The 22,624-nt window shown below is 39.0% G+C and overlaps 1 protein-coding gene and 1 long non-coding RNA gene across 15 annotated transcripts in view; one reads left to right on the top strand and one right to left on the bottom strand.

Moving 5' to 3' along the window:
• The window catches only part of Etaa1 (Ewing tumor-associated antigen 1), a 49,587-nt gene extending 35,925 nt beyond the window's left edge, over positions 1-13,662 (top strand). For 3 of the 13 annotated variants that reach the window (XR_261075.2, XR_001234233.1, XR_001234226.1), the window contains 5 exons: positions 232-452; positions 2,489-2,582; positions 4,556-4,711; positions 11,943-12,045; positions 13,420-13,662. The gene's annotated coding sequence lies outside the window, so the exon portion shown is untranslated. Of the gene's footprint in view, positions 1-231; positions 453-2,434; positions 2,583-4,555; positions 4,712-10,261; positions 10,337-11,942; positions 12,046-13,419 lie in introns of those variants that run through there. The other 10 variants (XR_001234235.1, XR_001234230.1, XR_001234236.1 and 7 more) reach the window with 8 other exon arrangements.
• A 935-nt stretch (positions 13,663-14,597) lies between these two features.
• On the bottom strand, positions 14,598-21,605 carry LOC106148606. 2 transcript variants are annotated; one of them, XR_001234239.1, is made up of 4 exons: positions 21,521-21,605; positions 17,798-17,853; positions 16,089-16,244; positions 14,598-15,980 (listed from the first exon to the last, which is right to left on the bottom strand). It is a non-coding gene; the product is annotated as an uncharacterized LOC106148606 (long non-coding RNA). The 2 variants fall into 2 exon arrangements; XR_001234238.1 differs by having other exon boundaries at positions 14,598-16,244.
• Between the last annotated feature and the right edge of the window lie 1,019 nt (positions 21,606-22,624).

Genomic DNA, 22,624 nt, shown 5'->3' with positions numbered 1-22,624 from the left:
ATCATCTGTGACAATATGAGGGTGTGTGTGTGTGTGTGTGTGTGTGAATTTGAGGAACGTTAGGAAATTCTGATTTCTTTGATTTTATTTGAATCAAATACTGTAAGGAGAAACCTAATAACTCAAATTTAATCTTTAATCAAATCCTTTAAAATAATCCCATCATGACAAATTGTGGTGTTACAGCAAAAGAATATTTTACAGCCTTTTTTTTTTCTTTTGGTACTGCAGATTGAGGTATCATCAAAGGTAGGCATCACTGAAGAATGAGAGGAAATTCTCTCAACAAGGGAGGAAGAAGAGATTCTCAAGCACCTTCCTCACCTAAACAGCATTAGCAGTGCACATGGATTAACCAGAGCACGTCACACACAGAAACCACGGGGATCAGAAGGGACTGCATCCTGTGAGATATCGGGAGGGGGACAGATGGGAAAAGCAGGAGGGAACAGGTGAGAACTTAGTCTGATGGCTCTGAGACTGGATTCTGAAGTCAGACCACCTAACTGGAATTCAAGTTTTCACCTATTACCTACATGATTGGGAAGGATTTTTTTTTTTTTTTTTTTGGTTTGTTTGGTTGGTTGGTTTTGGTTTTTTGAGACAGGCTCTTGCTCTGCAGTTCAGGCTGAACTTGGACCCCCTGTGTAGCTCAGTCTGGCCTTGAACTCATGGTGATCCTCCTGCCTCTGCCTCCCCCGAGTGCTGGGGTTACAGGCATGTGCCACTATGCCTGGCATGATTGGGAAGTTTACATGTCTCTCAGAAACTTTATTTTCTTCTCAGTAAAACAGGGTTTCTAAGCATTTAATAGTTTTACCTTAAAGCATTCCAGCTTTTAGAATAGGATATATAAAATATCTTTGGGGGCTGAGGATGTATCTGTGGTAGAGCACTTGCCTGCATGCATGTGGCCCTGGGCTCAATTCACAGCACTTAAAAAAAAAAAAAACAGGAATCTTTATACCCCAGCAGTAGGAAAAGAATTCTTAGAAAAAATTTCAGAAGTACAAGCAATTAAATAGAAAAATGACACATGTGGCTGTGTCTGAATTTAGGATTTCTGTTCAATTAAAGTCATCTGGGAAAGAGTAAGCAGTAAGTAGACAACTGGCCAAAAGAGGAAGCATATTTGTCATTTCTAAATCTGAAAAGGGATTTTCATCTATAAAACAAATGGAGACCCTATAAAACAATAAGAAAAGTGTAGCAGCTGTGACAGAAAAGTGAACAAAGGTTACAAAACTGAAATTCATAGGCAACAAAACCTTAAAGACTAGGGAGCACCATGATGTCTTAAATTAACTTTTGGCAGGGAAAGATAAATGGACAAACACTGAGACATCCATCTATACCCATTAGATTGACACAAAGTACAATCTGGAAAACACAGAATGTTGATGAAGATGGAAAATAGAGATGGTATAAGCTGGAGCAGTCATTCTGGCGAGAAGTCTTTCACTCCAGGTCAAGTTAGAAATGTGTATACCAAAGCCAGTCTTGGATATACAACCTAGACATATCGCCACAGTGCCTTTCATGTGTCTACCAGGACAGGGTCTGTTGTGTTGTAAGACCGAGAACTCCCAAATCCCAGTGGTTTTAAGCAATATGAGTTTATTTCTTCTTCACACGGTGAGTCTGGCACACATTGGCAAAGGCTTTCCAGTGTTTTTGAAACTGATGCTAGAACTTGTGTGATTATTTCACTGAAATATATGCCCAGCAGTGGTATTGCTGTGGTAAAGTATACTTTTAAGAATATTTTTTAAAGTATTTAAAAATTCTTTTTTATTTTGCCAAGTTACACCTCTGGAAATGTTCCTATTTATTTATTTATTTATTTAGTGGTACCGGGGATCGAACTCAGGACCTTGTGCTTGCCAGGCAGGAGGTTGTGCCGCTGAGCTACATCCCCAGCCCCAGTGTTCCAGTTTAAAATTTTGACTCTCGTCTAACTGTTCATCATTCCTTCACCTCCTACTCAGTTCAGAGTACTACTTTTGTATGAAGAAAAGTGTACCATTTCATTGTTTCATTGTGCATTGCTTTATTAGTTGAACAACTGTTTTTCAATCTCTATCACGTCTACTTTCTCCAGAAATTATAAACCTTTCTTTTTGATTTGTAAGAGCTTCTGTGTATTAAAATAGTAAACTTTTATATTAAGATAGTAAGCTTTTGTATAGGTTTAAACTCTATTTTAGCATATTGTCATTTTTCTCTCCCCACAACTCTTTATATTTGGTTATGGAGAAATTTAAAATGTTTAGGTTATACGTAAAACATTCCTCTCATGAAGGTTACTGAGTGTAATACTGTATTGTCTTAAGAAAAGCCTTCCTAACTCAGGAATATTAACCATTACTATAAAATGAAAACTTACTTGCAGTCACAGAACAGTAATGCTTAAGAGCATTGACGTTTCATTCAGTTGTTTTCCAGGTACATTCGGGCTGTCTCAAGAGTTCTCTTTAATGCCATCTAGGTCTGCCTCTCCAATGCCAAGGCTTGAGTCAGCCTGGCAGGCGGTCAGCCTAGAAATATCCTGAAGAGGTGTTTTGGTCAACATCTTATGCCAAGTGAGTGTTGACTTTAGCCATTGCGGATGCTTGTTGTGGGTTTTAAAAGTTTAAGCATTTTTCTACTTATTTTCTCTCACACTAAAATCTGCCTGAAATTGCTGTGATCCAGATGCAGATAACTTTGATGAGGGAAGACCTCACATATATCTAATCTCAAAGGTTTTTTGGGGGCCCATGAGTTTGAGAGTCATAAGCTGTAGTATGTAACTACTGTAGTAGTTGTAACAGATGATTTAAATTCTGTTACTTCAGGTAAGTCATATTTTAATCTCAACAATTTGATGGTACATGATCCCAGCTGTCTGTGAGGTTGAAGCAGGAGGACTGCAAGTGTGAGGCCACCCTAGGCAACTTAGTGAGACCAAAATAAAAAGTTTTAAAAAATGGGCTGGATTCAACTCGGGCCCCGGGTTCAACCTGCAGTACCGCCAAAAGAGGTGGGGGAGGGAAAGGGGAAAGAGGAGTGTGGAGGAAAGAAGGAAGGGAGGGAAAAGGCAAAAGGGAAGAAGACTTGCTTTAGTAACACTTGGTTGGGAAAAAGTCAACTGAGAGCCTAGTCAACGCATCAGTTCCAGACATTGTGAGGGTACATTTTATTCTCCTTAAGTGTTCACATGGGGTCAGTATAAGGCCAAAAGAAGAAAAATGTTAAGAGATATGTTTCATGATAATTCATTTTTTCCTTTCTGAATTCTTTATCTGGCACATATTTGGGCTCTGGCATTCGTTGTAATCACTTCTCAGAACTGTTCCTTTCCAGTATTAACTAATATCAGGGGATGAATGCCAGGTCTCAGTTACATTTTGCCCCTGGTTGCCTCTCAGGGGACACTTATGCTTCCTTCCCTTTGGAGTTAGATACATAAATGCCCTCAAGTCACTCGCCCCTGTAGTGACTGTCATTAAGGCACACTTAGCTTTTGAGATTTTCCTTCATAATTAATTTTTTTGAGTCACTGAACAACTTTATCTACGTTCTGCCTTGAACTTCTCCTTTTCTCTAATATCCTTACTCATAATAAGTCAACCAGAATCAAGCACCCGGCTCCGTTGTACTGATGTAACTCTTTTCTGACTCCTGTTCTGTGCATTGAGAGTGGTGGAGGAGCCCATGATTGTTTGTGCCTTTACTCCCTTAGATGTTAAATTATGTCACTGTTTGTTTTATTGTACTTCCCTAAGAAGTCTACTCGTGGATAAGTCTTATCACTTGAGTGCTATCACCAAGTATATCCTTTTCTTTAAGTGGTTTGAGAAAATCATTTACCTAATTTCCTCAATTTTAAAATGCACTGCCTTCCCCCAACATATATATATTTTCTTATTTCTGCAGTCAGAATATGTTCTGGAGTTGTTATACACATTTGATACAGTATTTTTCTCAAAAAAGATCCCCGGTACTACACTGTTCCTTTGATTACAATGAATGGCTTCTTAGAATCCTAGACTCTGCTATGGTGACTCAAATGTACACTAAATGCCAGTCATGGTGGCACACATCTGTAATTCCAGCATTCTGGAAGACTGAGGCAGGAGGGTAGCAAGTTTGAGCCCAGCCTGGGTAACTTAGTGATTTAGCAAGAACTTGTCTGAAAATTCATAAAAAGAAAAAAGGGGACTAGGGTTGTGGCTCATTGAGAAAGCCCTGGACTCATACCCCAGTACCACAATAAATAAATAAATCCTTAAACCTGAGACACTAATGAATTACTTCAACTGTTTTTTTTAAAAAAAATTATACCTCTGATACTGAGGTTATTTTGGTTAAAAAAATTTTGACTTTTGTGGGTCAAAGCCTAAATTGTTGTAGTTTGGTATTGCTGGCTCTATTTTCTGTTGGATATTTCTTTCTACTAGCTCAGTATTAAATTATCATTATTATTGGACAGTAACTAATCTTGGCGATGCTCTCTGCTTTTGCATACGATTTCTTTCTACTCACATGCAAATGCTATCTTTTTAATTCCTAGACATTTGGAACTTCTTTGTCCATGAATCTATGGATAAGTCTTACATGTTGCACTGCATCAAACGCTTTGTGGAAGACAAAGACAGCTCCTGCATAAATACTATTTTCTCTGTCTTGGCTCCTCCTCAGCTACTAAACCCCATAGGCTCCCAAAAAAGTGAGTGAAATGCCAAGTTTGAACATTAGGCTCTTGGTTTGTTCAACTTGTACAACCTTAAAGGCATTTTTATTTGCTGTAATCTTAAATTTTTAAAATAAAAAATGTAGATTGATGCAAACACATTTTCAGATATTAAATGGAAGTTTGCTATATAGGTACATGAGACATAGATATAGGTATACATTTATGTGTAGAAGCATGTGAGTATTCTTGCTTAAAATCTAAGTAATTTTTAATATATATTTCTGTAAATACACAAATAATTAGATATGTGATTACAAATTAGATAAACTTCACCTACATGATTGCATACATGCATGCAAATATGTGTGATGTGACCCTCAATTTTTACATCTTTAAAAGAGCGTGTCACTTTCTTGTTAATGGGACAAAATAAATGAGAACTGAGACTTAAAGGAGAAGAGGTTTATTTGGGCTCACTATTTCAGTGGGTGCAGTCCCTGGTCAGCTCTCTCCAAGGCAGAAATGGCATGCTAGTAGGGCGTGACAGGGGAAAGCTACTCGTGCCATGGCAGCCAAGGTGAGGAGATGGGGAGAGAAGGAAGAAGGAAAGAGTCACAAGAGTACATCTTCCCAGGCCACACCCCCAGTAACTATCCGCCAGCTGAGCTCCACCTCCTAAGAGCAAGGCAACTCTAGCACTGCTAGGATCCAATCACTTTCTAAATACTTGAGATTTGGGGGGACATTTTAGCTCTGAACCATTACAAAAATAAAACAATAGTGCTGCTTTACATAACATGCAGACCCACGCTGACACTCATCCAGAAAACACTTCCTTGAAGATACAAAATACTTTCTGAATATTGATGTTTGATGAAATTTCTACAGATGCCCTTCTCTCTACTCCTTAAAAACATCCATCTTCTTCAAATTGTATATTCTCTTAACAATGTTAAAAAATGTATATCCAGTAGAAGAAAGTTATATCATAGAAGAAATTAAACTTTCTCATTTAAAAATAGAATTGATTTCAAATATATACCAGTACATAATATGTACACATATACTTCATTGTACATATTTATTTTGGTTTATGAGACTGTAACTATATAGCATAAATTCACAACACATGTCAACTTATTTTCAGTGGCCCAGTACAGAAAAACCCATAAGAAAAGGTAAAATTTCCTGGCAATTTAGGTTTAGCATATCCAAAATGTGATCTGTTGAAATAATAGCATAAGGCATAAGTAAGTATGATAAATGAAATCAGAGAAATCCAAAGCAAATATCTTCAACTAAGGTTATATTGAATAATCAGGTACCTGCAAAGACCCAGCATAGGGTGACAAAATTAATCTCAAGTCAAATATGGTCTGTTAGGCTTTCCTACACTAGAGTTTCTGCATGCCAAAGCCACCTTTGAAATGTTCCAGATGAAGGTTCTGGGTATCACTGGGTCAAGCTGTAGAACTACCCCCTACATTAGCATCTTTGCTGAAGTGCACACCTATTCTCTCTGTTGTGGCTTTTAAGCAGAAAGAAGCTGTCACAGCAGCCATACTTGAGAGCATCTTCAATGACTTCTCTTCCAGCTCAAGTAGGTGGCGTCCATTTGGATAAACTTTTTCTCCTGGAGGCTCTACCCTCAAGTTATATTTCTTTTCTTGTAGGGTATAGAGATTTTCAGTCTTTGTCAGCTGTTTTCATGTAGAATAACTAGACAGGGACAAACAACACTCAATGACATATAACTAATTTAAATTTCCCGAGGAAAGATTAGAAAGTAAACTATGGGATCTCTCTTCTTTCTATTCTCCCACTCACATAGGTACCTAGACCCATATCCTCCTGAGCAATAGGGTGTAATTTCTCTCTGCTTGAATCTGGAACATGCTTGACAATTGTTTTGTTCCGATAGGTTGGGTACAGGAAATTCTGCCTCAAATATAATACCTTAGCATCTTTAGTATTTTAAATGTAAGGAAACTGAGAAAACTGCAGAAGCAGGAAGGTCTCTCTGATCGTCTCCTGTTTGCTCTCTCCTGAAGCAAGCTACAGACACTGAAGTTCGCCTCCCCTCTTTCTCCTGCATTCTTCCTTAAAGCAGACCATAAAACCTAGGATGGTCGCTGCTTGACCCTCTCCTTTCTTTCTCCTCTGGAAAACTTCAAGTGACAAGTGTCCTGCCTTATGTTGTAGAGAAGAAATGTCACACACAGAGGCCAACAAGAATCTGAACAAGCAGCCCCTTGATAAATCCCATATATTGCCATTAGATCAGTCCCTTTTGTTCTCCAGTTGTACTTCTGTATGACTGTCTATAAAAATGTACTGTAGCTTTCCCTGGGTCTCCACATTTTCACTTCTGAAGGCTCCCAGGTCATGTGAAACTTTTTTTTTGTGTGTGAAACTTAAATTAGTAGGTTCATAGGTTTTTCCCTTGTTAATCTACCTTTCGCTATATGGGTGTCAGCCATGAGCCTTCCAGTGAGAAAGGGCAGAAATCATTTCCCTCCTTCTGCTGATAACCATTGGAATATGTCAGAAGTGATACATGATGGCTTCTCAGGTGAGGTAATAAACACCAGTGTAGCTTTGTCCATGCTCATCAGGACATTAGCCTTCAGAGTCCTAAGTCACCACATAAAAATTCCAAATATTCTGAGCTGCCATGCTGGAGAAGTCCATCCCCAAGGAGACACCACATGCTCATGTGTGAGCCAGCAGTCACAGCTGTCATCCCATCTGACAACAAGGGTCTCCAGTGCTTTCAGATGATTCCACACACTGACCTTTGCATCTTCCTACAGAGGCTGTAGACATCCCGGAGCACACCACACTTTGCCCTATCTGAAATCCCAAGAAAAGGAACTGCGAGAGTCGTCAAGTGGTTATTTATGGTGCTAAGTTTTGATAAATACAGTGCCCCCATCATCCAAACACCACTTCTCAAATACATGAGACTGTTGGGATCTAAGCAATACCACTTTTAGATCTAAGCTATACCACTGCGGGTCTTCATTGATCTTTGGGTCCCATTTTAGGTCCCTAACTCTCTCTCCACTTCTGCCTTTGGGAAGCACATGCATTTCATGACTTGCAGTATCATGTGTATGCTGACAGTGTTTGAGTTGGTGTCGAGCTGAATAAGACCTTACTTCTGAGCTTTAGATTCAGATATCCAACTGCACCTTTGACACATCCACTTGAGACTCTTGACTATCCGGAGAGGTTTGCTTATTGTAACAATATTCTCAAAGCTCAACCTGACCCCCTAGAATTTTCCACCTCTAGAAATGGCCACCTACTCATTTATACAGGTAAGAAATCTAGTTTTAGCCTTAACTGCTGTTTTTATCTACATGCAGAGTTTAATTCATACATATTTTAAGTTTTATTCCAAAATCATCTCTCAAATTCATACATCTCTATCTTGCACCAGTACAGAGTACCATACTTATACTTATTGCCGGTAGTGGCTATACAATGTAAGATAGTAAAAGTAGATCCACACTGTAACATTAAACAAACTTATTTAGCTGGGTTGAATTTTTAAATAAAGCAAACTTCCTAACAGGTTGAATATACCTATATGAATATAATGACGTTTGCCTAGTAATTTGGTATTTAACTTGCAAAACTGCATTTTACCTATGATATTGCATAGATTCCTATGTATGGTGAGTTTTAAAGATTTTTAATAACAAAGTATGAGCTGAAAAAATATTGAGAAGGTTGGGAACATTTCAGCACTTTTTGGAGCAAAGTCCCTTTCATTTCTATGATTATATGAGTTTTATGTGTTCTGGACCATTCCAGTTAGCAAATCTGGACCATTACTACTCTAGACTAGTTACAGTAGTTAAATTATTAGAATTCTGGTTTTTAGTGTGAATAGAGACTTTTTATGAACATGAATACCCATTATTTTAATAATGATTAACTGTGCTAGAAATTGATATTTAAATTTATAAATAAGATCACAGCTGCTGACCTCTTTCAGTAAAGAAAAGAACAAAAGGAGTCAGTGACTCATTCTGAGAGTCCACATAAATCAATTAGAATGTTAAATCTATGCATAAAATAATATTTAATAAAATGCTTTAAAGGGAAAATTGTCTGATTTTAAATTGAATGAATACAAAAGATGACATGAGGTTCTTGGATTACAGTTAGAAGGTTGTAAGACACTAAACTCTGGTATTGCTATAGTTCGACAGTAATTGGGATATTAATAGGATGTGTCATTCTGATTATGTAGAATATGCATCAGAGTACTTTACCTAACTCTTCTGGATTGATTGGACAGTGGTAGAAAAAAATCTGATGGTTGCTTTTCTCAGTTTAAGAGCCCATTTTAGCGTGCTTACTCACAGACTCTATTTGAGGACATATTCAAAATAAAATCAATGCATTTGTAACCTAATTAGCTGGTCCACATTGATTCATGTTCCAGATATTCAGTTCACATGCCATTATTGTTTTCACTAACCACCTGTAAATATATCCTGGACAGCATGTGGAGTTAATGTACCCGTCCTTCTCCCTGAGGGAACTAGACTAGCAGCTGCTGTATGTCACCTCTAAAGTACTAGGATTTCTAGTTTGCTCCTGGTCAATACATGCTAAAAAGATTTCAAATTTATATGTTACTTAATCTCAGCCAAGTCCTGGGCTCTGTACATAACATTAGATTAAAAGTGGGTCTTGTTTAATAAATGGGTTTACCATCTAAATGTAAAGGGAACTAGGGCCTCTGAACACTGGCTGTCCCTGCTCTAGGGTATAAGATAGGGGTCAGGAGTTCACTGGATCCACCTCAAAAGAACAAAACTCATTCAAGGGTATAGATGGAGTCATTTATTCTGTGCATTAGAAGAGACAGGTGACTTTCAACTTTGGCTGCCACAAATCTACCTACAAATTGTCATATAAAAGAAAAAGTAAATCAAGTTTATGTTATTTCAGTTTTCTCCCTGTTTAAAAAAAATGATAGATAGAGTCTATGCTATCTGCATAAGAATGGGTATTCTCTTCTAATTATGCAAAATAAATTGATGAACTTTGCTCTCAAGCCAAGCAAATAGTCCTTAAACTGCAGATAAACAATAAATCTAGACTCCTGGGTACAGAAGCAGAGGCTTTGGAGAGGGTACTGGCTTTCAGACTGGAAGCTTCAGTTCTCTGAGCTTGCTTAGGATGTCACTGATTCACTCATTCCATAGGGGTGGAGAGAGAGGACCAAGGGAGATAGGTTTAATTAATCTTAAATATCTCTGCAATTTAAGAATTGTAGGCCTGGAACAGTTCCTGTACTAACATGATTAGCAAATATTGACTTTTGAATACAATAATAATGTGTCATCTGAAACCCTTGATAAGTAACTTAAGTACTTCCTTAGCTTGCATCTTATTAAATTAGAAGAGGTAGGGTTGAGGCACATTACACACAGACACTGAAATGAAAAATCAGACCTAAGGGTTTTAACATTGATTTTAAGAGAAGTAAAAGTCACAAAGAAAACAAGCAAGCTATGTTCTCTAGACAGGTTGCTAAAAAGTGTGTAATAATTTTCACAGCGCAACTGTAGTAAACATTCACAACTTGTGACTTCATCTTGTGACAGCTGTAATCGATCATCAGATTATGCATGATGACCATATAATTTTAGTTTTATGGAAGGTTAACTTACACAGACCATGCACTTTTGATGTTAAAATGTGGAAGAGCCATGTCTCACTAGCACGCCTATGAATATGGTAAGGATAATCTACCCAACTCCATTCATAAGGTTTAACTTTAAAATGTGTACAAGTTAAAAATGTGTACAGAAAAGAGTTAAAATATGTGATACTAGTCAGCTGCCCTCTCACAAACTGTAGTGCGTTGATTGGTTTTCAAAGACTGCATGGCATGTGTACTCTACTTACAATAGAATTGGAATGAGGAGAGAAAAGGCTCCAAATGTCATCAAAGCAAATGATCTGTGAATGTTGTTTCAAAGCTCGTCATTAGTTGCCAGGGTATTTGGTTGCAAAGCTTGTAAAGGGGCTTGTGGGGGTGGGAGGGTGAAGTTATGACAAAATGCACTTCTTGGCAAGACCTCCGCTCAAATAGAACCACACATTAATTTTTGCTTGATACATAAAATTAATTAGAGGATTAACATCCTTTTTAAAATTTTGCCTGCTTTTTATCCTTTTCTTAAAAAAAAAAAACCACCACCAGAAATAAACCCCGGGCCTTTTTGGTTCTCTAATGAAATTGCAAATTGACTTGTGTTCAAATGGTGCTTGGGTAAAATGAACAATTAAAAATGTATTGCTAACAATGAGATGTATCAGCTGATCTCTTTAAGGATTAATTAGTTCCAGGAACAATCTTTTTCACACAACAGAGCAAAGGGAATAAAGCCATTATGAGTGGATTAGAAGGTGTCAAAAAATGGGTTTTTAACACACTCATGTGTATGCATTGTGAATATATCCATATACACATGTGTAGGATAAAATCACAGATATGCATACAGCCATCTTTACAGTTAGACCATAAAACTCGGCTATACCATCCTTGGAGATATTTATTCCACCTCGGAATGACTCGACTGATGCTGATTAGTGATCCATTAGTTAGCTTGAAGGCAGCCAACAGATTTTACTGATCGTAATTTATCATTAAAGCAGAGAAATGCTTTAGGTATTTAAATAATGTATGCAGATAAATTCACTCTTATTTTTTTAATTACCCACCTGTACCAACCTTGTAAGAATCTTTGTCCCTGATCAAAAGTTTGCTCTCTGAGGAAATTTCCTCAGGTAACCGAAAAAGAGACGCTCTTTCCCTTTGCATTTATTAATTCTGTATTTCAACTCACCCCTTCACAAAATAAGTGTTAAAATTTAGGTTACATTTGCAGTGCTTAAAAAATCCTACAATGATCTCCACATTTGCCATTGTAGGTGAAAGGCTTATTGGCAAAAATGATATGATATCCCTGTCATTTATTTAGCAAAGATTTCAAATACAGTACAGGTAAATTGGAGTCCATTGAGCCCGCTGCAAAACTGCAGGGGAAAATGGACATTGTTCTCTTCTTTAAGACCTATTTCAATAGATAATGTTTTAGAAAATGTCATTTTTCTTAGTCTCCCCAAAGTCAGATCTTCCCCGTGCCAGCACTGTGCCGAGTCAGCCTCAAAGAGGATTTAGTATTGAGGCATTTGGTAAATACTGCTTTATTTTGCTCCATCCTCCCTATAGGGCATTCTGGAGAAATGAATACTAAGTGTGAGCAGGAAGAACAAGTTTCCAGTCCTGTCAGATTAATTAAACTGATGGAAAACGAAGCAAGGTTTGCCTTTAGGTAAGTTGAAAACACATAAAGAAAATCATTTGCGCAATCTGAACAGATTTTGAGAGCAAAAAGTCTGCTTGTATTTTTAAAAACTATTATGTGATACACGCACACACACTGGTATATGTGTAAATGTGTTAGCATCTCTGCATGGAGAATAGTGTGTGTTTCTACAACATACAGGGGTATATGCAAAAACTTTCATGGCAGGCCAATTAGAAAGAAGAATCACAAATAATACCTGCATCGTTAGAAAAAAGATAAGCATGAAATTTCTGACCTATGAATTGTAGGAGCAAACTCTATTTCTCCACTAAGAATTGTGTCAGGTTAGCTTACTGTGAGATTCCTGAAAGCAGGGGGAGCAATGGAACGTGGTGGTTGTTTTACCAGGTTTCAGCTGGGTGCCTCGGGCCCATACCTCCCATCGGCAAAGATGAGGAGAAGGAGTTACATACGAAGTAAGGTGCAGTTCTGAATGCAGGACCTGATGGGTCATTTAGACCAATTTTAAATGACCTTTTGAGATATATTTCCATATATTTCACTCCATTCAGGGAAAATTGATTTTGGTAATTGAAGTGAATCAATTTGTATATCTATGGACCATCGACTGCTTTGTACCACTCCCACAAAGCAGGCTGGCCAAGATTCCATGATGCCGATTGATATTTTCTTATTAAGATCCAAAGCGTCTGGCTGCCCTGACTCTGTTTCTCCGAGTCAAGAGGGTAGTGGGACCCTCGCAAGCATGGGTGGTGTCTCCTGCATGGGTTTAACATGACTAAACCAAAGTTTTCTCCTAAATCACATTAAGGCTAGCAAGTGAATGGGTTTTTGCAAAAGCCAAGAGGTTTTAAAACCATGTTTTCATGTATCCACTTCCCCCCTTCTATTTTACCTTTCTATGTACTGTACAGCTTCAGCTCTACTTTTCCTGATCTTTCTTTCATTAGTTCCCCTTCCTTACTACCTAGCATTCATCAGGGCTGTGGGGCCACATCTCAGGTACCTTTTGTCAGAGAAGGAAATCTATAATTGTCAATAGTCTTCTGTCTCTGCTATTTCATATCCCATCCTGCAGCATCTCGAGTAGAAGTCTGAAGCTGATTCCAAATAAGGAACTCTTCTCTATCAAGTTACTTTCCCAAGTGATGTTCTCATCTCCTATTTTTCTACTGTTTTGTTTTTTCATTGATAGGAAGACATCGGAGTCAGAATGCTGGGTTTCATTTCTCATGTAACTAATGGAAATATCTCTTGCAAAATGATAACTGTAAAAAAAAATCAGAATACTTATTCTGGCAGATGACACTGAGGTAGCTACAAAATACCTTTTGGGTGCCAGAAGATCTGTTTCAGCTACCCACTTTGCTTTTTCAGGGAGACTCAACTGTCCTTCACCCAAGAAGCAGGACATATCATCTCTCAAATGAAAGAAATTCATACCCATGATGAGTAACATTTCAATTAAAATTCATCATAAACAGCTGGATTTATATCTTCCCAGGACAATGTGAATCATTTTTGATGCTAGGAAATGCAGTTCATAAACTTCCATTGTCATCGTAGAATTTCTACTTCCACGAGAACTTGTTTTATATTAGTAAATAAAACATCATCTGACATTTTTGTCACTTCTTATGTCTTGGTGCTGATGAAAATAATGGGAATGCTCAGAGGTTATGGGACATTGTTTATCAAGGAATGTAGGTGATGCTACAAAGTATAAGTAATGCTCTACAGCTGGATGATTGATCCCTGCTGCATATTTTAAAGCTCTTTTCATTGCTTATCGAAACCTTTTAGGTAATGCACTCCTCTCAGATATCATTTTGTGTTTGAAAAGCTTTATAATTCATAATGAAAAGTTGCTTAGTTACCCCAACTGAATCCATAGCTTCAATTATTCTCTGTGCAAATGGTTGGACTCCATTTTGACCGATGTTTATGGTGTTTGGCAATTTTTCAGTAGCTACTTCACTCTGATATGATTAATTTCTTGCATAATACTCTGTTTTGCATGTGTGGAGCTGAAATAATCTTAGTATCCAGAAAGGAAATGAAAGACTTTGTGTATTTCAGTTTTGGAAATACTTGAAACATAACATTATAGTGTTAAGAGTACCAAAAATAATACCAGTTAACCTCAGTATAGACAACCACAAGAGACATGGATGTGCTGATGAGACCCAGCCCCAGGACAGCCAGCTCTTGTCTGTTCTGTGTCCAGTATTCTCTGCCCTAAGAGAACCATTTAGGAAAGAAAAGGGAGCTACAGAATTTACCAAATCAGATTCAATCACTAGAAAAATACTTGTACCTTTTTATAAATAGCTTTTCCTAAGATCACTGTGGGTCTCCTTCTTTGACAAAGTACATAAAACACATATGTCTACTTATTAGGTGGCTACCCATGAGGCTACTAGCCTTTGTGCAGAAGTATGGGGGGGTACACATGTGCCAAATTTATTTAAGAGCTACCTATGTGGTGACTAGCTGATCCTCTGACTTGAAGGAAATGTTTCTCTTCCCCATCCTTAAATGAGTATTACTTTCCTTACACTCTGGAATTTTTGCATTCTCAAATATTTCTGAACATCCTTTAATGTTTCTAGCATGTTGCTGGCCAGTTGCCTTAGAAAGATGCCTTAACCTCACAGTCTCAGTTTTCTCATCTGAAAAATGGAAATATACAGCATATTCTAGGAACACTTATGTATTTTATTTAACATTCCTACAACACTTCTTGAAGTATGGACCAGGTACCACTCCAAACTGTCACCCTGGATAGAATGAGGACCAAACATTCAAGGTACTAATAAGGTAGCTGCTATTATTTTCCTATTTTACAGAGGAATCAACTGAAGTACAAAAGCAGTAAGTAATTCGACTGGTGCTACATACCTAGAAAGTGTCAGAGCCAGCAATAAAAACCTAGTCAGGTTGGCCATAGAATCTGTACTCTTAACCACTATGGCCCGCTGCCTGTTACGATGGTGGCTGCCATTGTTACCATTCTGCTTGTCCTTACCACTCACATTATCACTGTGACTACAATCAGGGCCACCTTATATGCAGTGGAGGCAGGTGTCCCATATGGAACTAGTCACAGACAGAGCTTTACTGAGGCAAGTTCAGTTCTTTCCTTTCACTCTTCTACCTTAAAGCTGATGGACAGACATTGTCTCAAACGAGCAGCCCGAACCCAAAGCCATAGCACAGCTTCCTCTCCTCTGTTAAATGAGAAATATTTATGTAGCCTAGAGGCTCAGGGCCACTAGAAGCCATTGCATTGTCTTTTCTTTCTTCATTCTAAACAATACGTATTCTTGATATAATGTTGACATTTTTCCTCTTACTCAGTTATTCACCATTCAACATGGCTGTAAGGCAGCTTTTATGATATAATTCATATACAGAAAGAAAGCATATTGTTGTTAAAATGCAGCTCTGTCAGTGAGTCTTCAGTATGGACAAGGTGGAAACAAATTTTCAAGATGGAAATTTGCTAAGCCTTTCTTGGAAGCAAGAAAATGATATAAAATTATCACCATAGAAGAAAAAGGATCACCTGCTGAAGTCATCACTAAAGTTACTTGAAAGAGATCCTGACGTTTTCAACTTTGCTTCCCAGCAGATGTCCCTGAATGCAGTGGGAATCAGGAATTTCAAAGAATGTGGAAGTAACTTTGTCTAGCGCAGCAAGATGGACAGGACAGAATAGAAGGGAGTGTCAGTCTCCTATCAAAGGCTGTTGCTCAACCTGATAAACAAAGACTCATACTTACAAGCACAGATAATTAGGACCCAGTTCTTGGCAAAGCAAAATAAAACCGTATAGGACATGTCTTCATTTTGTTAAGCCTGATCAGGAAGAATAATTAAGTTAACATTGCGACAAATGTCACCACAATTCATTTCCCGTTGAGAGTTACCCACATCTAGAAAAAAATGGAAAAGCAATTAAAAATGGAACATTCCTGAAAGATGCATGTAGCTGTTTTTCCCCCTATTTATGTAATACTTGTAAAAGAACACATCCACTATACCTGTAATCTTCTGAGAATGACTGGATGCTTTTCTTTTCCACATTGGAAATATGTGAAGGTAAAGGCATGATGTAAGCTCTGCACTGGAACATGACCTTTTGTGTACTTCTATTTGAGACTAAATAAAAAGTCCCAGATGAATTTCATGAACTTTTTCTGCAACACAAAATAGAATCATGAATTATAATGAAAGGAAAAAAATATGATCAAATTTGGAATGTAGAATTTTAACTGAATTGCGTGAGGAAGCTAGTAGCATTTGAGAATTACGGGGGTGGGGGAAGTATAAAGAAGAAAGGTACAGACAAGATTTTTCAAAATTAAAACTCCAAAAGGAGACTCCACCATGTGGATGTGTGCACTGTAGAACACTTCCCATATCTAAAATATGTCTACTTCCCAGTTATAAGAAGGAATGCAATGGGCACATCTTAATAATTCAGTTCACTGGAATTTTTTTCTAATTCATCTTCCTGTATCTATAAAATAAGGTGCTTTAAAAGCTTCATATTTTGCACTCATAGGAAAAGAAGACACATGTATTGATAATATGAGATTGCTTCTTTTAAGAATTTGAATGTCAAAAGTATATGCTGTGCCTCATGGCCAGTATGGAAATGTCAAGGGTTTAATTGGCAGCTGTGAGTAGCAGCACCTGCAAACAGCTCAGGGCTTGTTCCTGTGGTCTGACAACATTCTTACTTTATGCTTTAAATAAAGGCTTACTCACTGGGACAGAAATAACTGACAATGGATGATTGATGATTACCCATCATGCAATGGCTGATGCCTACCATTCACCAGGTCTGTTTACTAGTGCATGCCCAGATTTCATTAACAGGGGCATGGCACACAGCGTACATACATGAGTGAGCCTGCTATCGATGGCAAGGCAGTCATCTAGGGCAGAGCACGTAGAAGATATCGAAAAATAGAGCATTGGGAATTCAGTATGTCTTAAGACAATGATTTTCAAAATTCTTTTTTTCCTTCTTGTTATGTTCTCTTGTGAAAATTTGGTTTCATGTTCAATATCAGAGTAACTTTTACATTTCTCTGACTCTTATTCCAAACTGACTTTGCATTTGAAAGATGGGCTATGAAGAAAACTCAAATTAAAGGTGTTACAATTCTGATTATTAATTTAGAGCACTCTGATATTCAGGAGGCTAATCAACCTTAGAATAAAGTTTACTGTTTCAATTATACCTCAAAAATGTGCAAAAAAATAAGTCCACAGCACATACAAATGACTAATATGCATTTCCATACCTGGATATCCATCTGTCCCCAGTGGGTATCTAGATATAACCAAAAACAGACCAGCAAAAACGTTGTATTGGAAAGAGCACTGGTGAGGCAAATCCTTCAAAATAAATACCAATAAATTCAAGCCTTATGCTGCTCCACAGCAGCTCCAGTTTCCTATATTCTACCATGAAACTAACACTTTTAATTTTTCTCCTGTAATATAATCCCCAAAGTTCCTTTTGCCCAGTTATAGTACTTTACAGTACATATCAGTCTTAGTACTTTTTTCCTCTGCTTAAAGCTTGATTTTCTCTGATACAAAGCTGTTCATGGCCAGTGACTGGCCTTCGGGTTGTTGTTGTTGCTGTTGTTATTGTGATCTACCTATTGCGCTCTGAGAGTTCCTACACCCAGTTTGAGCAAGTGATGAGCACATGTGGTAAGTCATGGAGTCTTACCTTAGAATTTTGCTCAGGGATCCTTATCGCTTCTGCAACTACTTGCAAACTTCATTCTATAAATGGTTGAATGATAGGCATCTCATTAGTCAAATTTGAATAAACAGCCAATTTGCATTTAGCCTTTTCTCAGTCTCCAGTAAGGAAAATAGAGCAGACATTACAGCAGATTAGCACTTTACACCTCAAGAAAACTGACCAAGCTAAGTCAAGCAGCTGGCCCCACAGCACACAACTTTCATTAGCACCGGAATCTCTGACCTTCCAAGACTCACGGGTGGCTCTTAGGGGATCTTCCCACTGGACTATTCAATTGGTAAGACTTACGGACTGCACGGTACAGACTGCTTGGTCACTGTCATCCCCTCCCAATATGAAACCAGAGAATGGTTACCTTGCCAATGTCCTAACTCAATCCCAAACTTTTCCTGAGCACCAGTGGACAAGGACAGAGTTCCAAACATTCGCAAAAGGCTACGCTTTTGCTGTTCAGCACATCCTTGCAAACACAGCGCAGGTCTACTTGCCTCTGAAATTGCTATCTTTGAATATGCATCCATCTAGACAGCTTTCCAAGCACTTTTTTTGGCTGTAAAATCTACTGTCTCTTTTTTATTTAATTGCACTCAGTTTTTATAATCACTCCCAGGAAGAGAAACTAATTATAATGTATCTCTGCATAGAGAGGCAGGTGTTAGCTAACACGCAAGGCTCTTGGTTTTAGTCTTCACAATTCATGCAGTCTAGCTTGATCTCAACTTTAGAAAAAAAGTTACCACACTGGGAAAGCTTGAGCTCGTCATTTCCTACGCTTTCCGTAGGTTTGCATGGGATCACATGAGATGATCCCATGACTGGAGCTGTGAGATTGTGAAATGAGAGAGGATTGTCAATAATGAGCGACATGGTTGTGATCTTGTACATAAGAACACCCAGTTTATTTCTAATCCAAATGAATAAGTCACAGAAAACAGCTTAAAAAATCATCTGGGTAAGCAGCCACACTCTGTGGTTAAACCTTCTCATTGAATCTTTTAGTTTTGTGCTTTTGGGCAAAACATTTAACTTCTCTATTTCTCTTTCTTCATCTGGAAGTTGACAGTGTATACCACTGGAAATGGAGTGTGTATATCAGTGTCTATGTGCAGGTTATTGGCAGGACAGTATAAGTTATGTAAAACATATCATAGTGTCTGGGGCATAGCTAGGTACACACATTCTTATTTTCAAGAAGTAATTATATTGCAAAAGGCTAACATTTTTGGAACAGTAATATCAACAGAGCAGGATTTAGAGAGAAATCCAGAGGTAAACTCCTCTAACAAATATTGATGCTTCAGAATATATCTGAAACAAGTACTTATCCTTGAGATAAGAAATGGGTTCTCCAGGACTGGGATCTCTTTTTCTTAGATATAGGATTCACAGCCAAAACATACAATTCTATCTGTAAAAATACTTCTCTACAGGTGTGTGTGTGTGTGTGTGTGTGTGTGTGTGTGTGTGTTGTGTGTCTGTGTATGACTTTCTTGTAGGTTTGGAGCTCACATAGGGCAGTATCATGTAGACTAAACAATGGAATAACTTGCTGAAATTCCCCCCTTCCGACTGGCTGTTTGGCCAAGGCTGGTTCTGGCCCAGTTCCACTGACTGTAATCCTTGGGATGCCCACATGGTGCCTCCAGGGGCATCATTGATTTTCTTGCTGGGAATCTGCCAAGCGCAGGGGTGCGTGATGGGCCATGTCACTTCCCTTGCTCTGGAATAAAATAAGATGTGAAGGCAGAATAGGGGTATGAACTGGCAGAAAGTCATGTCTGTTGATGAGTGATTAAAAGCAATGTTCCCTACACTTGCGTGTGCTACCCTTGCTCCAACGCCATACAGAGGTTCTTTGCTAAGTGTCAGGTACCAGTGGCTCAGTCATCTCTCTTACTCTTCAAACTCAGTCCCTCAAGTCTTGTTCCTCGTAGTTCGCATATCTATTTTCTCTTTTCCATCTCTGCTGCCCTAGTTAAGGTCTACATTGTCTTTTGTTTGGACAGTGCAGTTTGTTTTGTGCAAAAGTGACTTTCTTACTTATTTTGGGGAGGAAGCAAACACGCAAAACAATGACTAAGGAGAGACTGTCTAAACTAATTAAGGCAAAAACTTTGAGGACTGGAGGACAAGAGCATGTCATCGCCTCTCAAGATGGAAATCTCTGAAAGGCCTGTGTTGTTCTTCTTGTTGCAGTGGGGGGCCCAGCTCCTCCACACTCAGCCTCCTTGAGACTTATAGAGCAGAAAATTCCTCATAATTTTCATTAAGAACCATTCCATCAACAGGACCATCATTCAGCTATAACAGACTGCTCTGTGTGTAATGTTTTTTTCATCTTGAGCACAAATGTCTCTTCAATCATTTTTGTAAAGGGAGAAAGTAAGTAGTTATTCTGAAGGCATGTAAAATGCAAAGAGAGCAACCATGGATATTTAGGGAGCTTACAAATACTAAGTCCAAAACAGCTTTGATTTAAAAATTGACAACTGGCAAGTATACATCAACACCAGCCTCTAATTGCTTTTGGTGTCTTGACAAAATAAAAATGCTGTTTTAACGGCAGAAGAGCATGCCCAATGAGTACAAGGTTTTTTCCCTCAGAATTATCCACATTCTCGGCTCCATACGCATCTTTAGTACTGCATGCCAGTGACTGACACAAGACACTTTAATTTTCAAAATGGCTTTCCAAGTGCCTAAACATATGTTTATGCATTTGGCTATTGCATGGCCTTAGATGGAAAACACACAATTTTAAAAAGAAAAAGTTGACTCTGTGCATGGCCATGCCATGGAATAGAATGGAAACCAGAAAAGGAGAAACCTTGTGTCATTTCATAGGTAATGCAAAAGCAAAACAAAACAAAAACCACAACCCTTTGACGATTCAGTCTTGTTACAATGAGGAGACGATGCTGACATAAGAAAACACACTTGACGTTAAGGCAGCAGAGTTCTTCTTAATCACTGCAGGTCTAGACAGCTCCCACAGCTGTGTCTGCTCTCTCAGAATGATGTGCGGCCCCTCCTAGAGGGTGGTGTGAGCTCAGACGGGAATGTCAGCACAGGGTCTTAATTAATTTCCGTCTGCCTGGGTGTTTGTGTCACTATGGTTTGAATTTGCTGGGAGGCAGCTCAGCAGGGAGAGCTGTAGGTGCACACACAACACCTTGACTCACCAAACTACAGGGCGCAGGACTCCACCTATGGGGAGCGTATCCTCGCCCTCTCCCTGTCAGGGTATCCGAAGCTCTGCCTTCCCTTTGGGCTGGAGGACGGCCTTACGACCCACCCTCCCTGGCCTAGAAAGGGTCTCACCAGCTTAGCTGACAAGATGCACTTGGCCAGCGCTGCTTCCTGCAGTGTGCCTTGATGCAGTCATCATGAGGGCCTGAAGGTGAAAGCAGGAATCCCATCTTCTCTGTGCCTGATGGCTCTAATGTTTAACCATTAAAAATAAAAAAGGAATCCTTTCTCATTCCCAAACAGAGAACCCCCTTGTCCCAAGGGGATGGTAGTGATCCACATCTAATGGCTCTAAACACAGACATCAGAATGCTAGAAGGAATATGCTAGTGAAATGCATGGAACAGTAATCCACCAAGTGGAGGGCAGCTCTTTAAGTGCCTGTGCCTTGATTATTCATGGTCAATCATGAAGCTAGATCACATCTGACTCTACCTGAAGGCCACAAATCCACTTTCTTGGGAACTCTTATGACGTTGGAGATCTGTCTGGACCAATGCTTCCCAATTCAACTGTTAGGAGCCCGGCACTGGGATGGCCTGGAGGAAAACAGTGACAAAGAAGACCCAGCGTTACTCTCCTGTCCTCCGCCAAAGGGGTTTATTCTGCTGAAAGATCAGGTTTTCCATGAAGATCACCTTGAGATTTGTGGGGAGACAAAGTTGAAAAATTGCCCTGGATAGGAAAGTTATTTAAGGCAGGAATACAGTTCACAGTAATCTCACGGAAGGCAGGAACACTTGCGCAGAAACAATGTTTTGCTACATCTCCACTGAACACCAAAGCCGAACCATCTTCTGACAGATGGACTGTTGGTCACCTTCCCGTTGCTGACACAAATATTGATGGGTGAAACTTAAAGGAGGAGAGATTTGTTTGGGCTCAAGGTTTCAGCCCATGATCAGCTGGCTCTGAGGCAGAAACAGGACAGCCGAGGGGCAGGACCGAGGAAAAGGTGCTCAGCTCTTAGCAGCAGAAACCAGAGAGAGAAGGGAGGAGCAGTGGACAAGACTACCCTTCCAAGTCACGCCCCCAGGACCCCACCCCAACCAGGCCCCACCTCCTAGCAGCAGCTAGGATCAGTGGATGAGCCCACTGATAACTATCGTGCCAATCATGATCCAATCCCCTTCCACATGCATGAGAATCTGGGGGGACATTTTTGTTCTAAACCATAACACGGACACAATTTTTCAGAATAGCACCTCCTGTTCTTTCCAATGCAGTCTTTGGCCCTGGGAATTTGGAAAGCCGGGCTTTTATGCCACATTTAGTGGCTAAAGAATTCTCAAACGCTGGGATGCTCTCTAGAAGTTACTGCAGCATCATTAGTCCCCTTGCTTTAAAGCACCAGTAGAAGCAACATTTTCAAAGTCTTTAAGGGCACTTCTCTAGGCTTTAGTTCCTTGGTCAGTAAAATGATGTTGCCAGTGTTTCAAAATGATTTCTAAGGCTCCTCCGGTTCTGACCTGAGCCAATCTACGATTTCGATTATCAATCTCAGAAAATGCTTTATCTTTACTCTTCTGGAACTGTGGG

This window comes from Chinchilla lanigera, unplaced genomic scaffold, assembly GCF_000276665.1.
Source record: "Chinchilla lanigera isolate Chin_1 unplaced genomic scaffold, ChiLan1.0 scaffold00023, whole genome shotgun sequence".
Taxonomy (NCBI): domain Eukaryota; kingdom Metazoa; phylum Chordata; class Mammalia; order Rodentia; family Chinchillidae; genus Chinchilla; species Chinchilla lanigera.
The sequence above is the reverse complement of the archived record's forward strand: the minus strand, read 5'-3'. Positions and strand labels throughout refer to the sequence as shown.